The sequence below is a fragment of the Gobio gobio genome, assembly GCF_949357685.1.
Source record: "Gobio gobio genome assembly, chromosome: 6".
Taxonomy (NCBI): domain Eukaryota; kingdom Metazoa; phylum Chordata; class Actinopteri; order Cypriniformes; family Gobionidae; genus Gobio; species Gobio gobio.
In genome coordinates, this window is record NC_137102.1 from 61,120,623 (window position 1) to 61,123,122 (window position 2,500).

The 2,500-nt window shown below is 34.8% G+C and overlaps 1 protein-coding gene across 1 annotated transcript in view; it reads right to left on the reverse strand.

Annotated features, from left to right (window-relative positions):
* LOC307127301 (protein APCDD1) overlaps positions 1 to 2,500 on the reverse strand; it is a 49,231-nt gene that overhangs the window by 21,570 nt on the left and 25,161 nt on the right. The gene's annotated exons all lie outside the window — the stretch shown is intronic.

Here is a 2,500-nt window from a genome sequence, read left to right on the forward strand (position 1 = left end):
AGAAGCGATACCAAAAGAATGACTAAAGAAAATAGAGAAGAATGAGGAAGAGAAAGAAGGTCACGCAATGCAAGTGCTTGTAAGAGGACCGAAAGATATGGAGAAGTTATGTTTCAAATCTGTTAAAGGATTAGTTCACTTTTAAATAAACTTTGCTGATCATTTCCTCACCCTCATGTCATCCAAGATGTCCATGTCTTTCTTTCTGCAGTCGGAAAGAAATGAAGGTTTTGGATGAAAACAGTCCAGGGTTTTTCTCCATATAATGGACTTCAATGGGCTCCAAACGGCTCAAATGACAGTTTCAGTGCAGCTTCAAAGGGCTTTAAACGACACCAGATGATGAATAAGGGTCTGATCTAGACAAACCATCAGTTTCTGAGAGAAACCCAGCAGTATTTATGATATTATTTTACCTCTTATCAGACGAACGTGATCATCTCTGAGCTCCGCCATAACTTCTGGAGAGTGAGGTCAAATACGAGCGTGGTCATAGATGTATACGTAGATGCCTCATTAGCGCCTGCACGGATCAGTAGAATGAGGCATCTACTATTGATATATCTATAACCACACTCGTATTTTGACCTCACTTGGCGGAAGTTATGGCGGAGCTCAGAGATGATCACGTTCGTCTGATAAGAGGTAAAATAATATCATAAATACTGCTGGGTTTCTCTCAGAAACTGATGGTTTGTCTAGATCAGACCCTTATTCATCATCTGGTGTCGTTTAAAGCCCTTTGAAGCTGCACTGAAACTGTCATTTGAACCGTTTGGAGCCCATTGAAGTCCATTATATGGAGAAAAACCCTGGACTGTTTTCATCCAAAACCTTCATTTCTTTTCGACTGCAGAAAGAAAGACATGGACATCTTGGATGACATGGGGGTGAGGAAATGATCAGCAAAAGTTTATTTAAAAGTGAACTAATCCTTTAAGGATTTTTATATAGGTTTAAGAAAAAGGGTGTTTAAAGAACCAATAGCAAATCAGTTTTGGAAAAGTGTTTTTGATTGATTACGATGAAAAGAGATTATGGAGAAACCTATCCAAATGGTATATGGATGTTAAAATGGAAATTCTGGACTTTAAGATAAGACACAATATAATTTTTACCAGGACAAAATTGCACAAAATAGGAAAAGCTGAGGATTCATTGTGTAAAGTGTGTCATGAAAGAAATGAAGGAATTTTGCACATGTTTGTATTATGTAAAGAATTACAAACATTTAAAGAAAAAATTAAAAATGTAATAAAAAGCTTCTGGGGGATAAAAATGTTGAAATTGAGGATGAACAAGAATGGGATTGTGTTTTCCTATTTGGTGTTAATGAAAAATGTGAAAATCTAAATATTGTTCATGTGTTGTTAACTGTTGCCAGATCTATTTGGGTAAGGAGAAACATGGCAGGAGAAGGGAAAGGAAGCATGGATTTATGGTCGTATTTTAATAAAAGGCTTTAAAGCTTTAGAAATTTACTGTCTGGAAGAAAGAAAGAAAGAAAGAAAGAAAGAAAGAAAGAAAGAAAGAAAGAAAGAAAGAAAGAAAGAAAGAAAGAAAGAAAGAAAGAAAGAAAGAAAGAAAGAAAGAAAGAAAGAAAGAAAGAAGAAAGAAAGAAAGAAAGAAAGAAAGAAAGAAAGAAAGAAAGAAAGGTACCTATTTTTGAGAAGATATTTCTAAAAAACAATCCTTACATAATTAAGACTGAGAATGGACTGCCAATAAAATTATAAAATTGTAAGGTTGTAAAATTGTTTGGTGAAAGAATGTTAATTTTATGAAGATAATGCTTGAAAAGATGATTCAATGTGCAATTGTATTTTTGCTCAGGGTTCCCACTCTTTTTCAGCGATCATTTTCCAGGACTTTTCTAGGATATTTAAAATTTTACTACAGTGAGAATAAAAGACAAGGATCACTCCTAAAGTAATATATCGCTCTCGAAGTCTTTAAAAGGCGCACAGTTTATTGCCATGACTTAACTATAAAATCAGTTTTTAATATGAGCTCTTAATCATACATTATGACTAAGGAAGCTTGTTTCCGCCACAGAATAAAAAAAAAGGGTAATTGCGACATATCTTGCTATTCTGAATTTTTTTTTTTGCAATTGTGATTTTCTCGCAAAAAAAATCTGTCTTTTTTCCCTCAAACTTTTGGACTTTATGTCAATTCTGAGAAAAGTAATAATTGCAAGATATAAACTCGATATTGCGAGAAAAAAAGTCAGAATTTCGCAATTCTGACTATATCTCAAAATAATTCTGAGTGAGATCCCACCCCTATGGGCGTTGGTTATGGGGTTATAAACATGCGGAACCGGCTCCTTTAGTCTCTAGCCTCTGGCCAAAAATCCTCCGATGACACAAAATGACGGTATTTGCGTCATCTGAGGATTTTTTCCAGAAACAAAATGTATAATTCTCTCGTCTCAGGGGGATATGAGGGGGGAAAGTACCATAATTCCAATATACTACCGGGTTTCTACTGATACAAA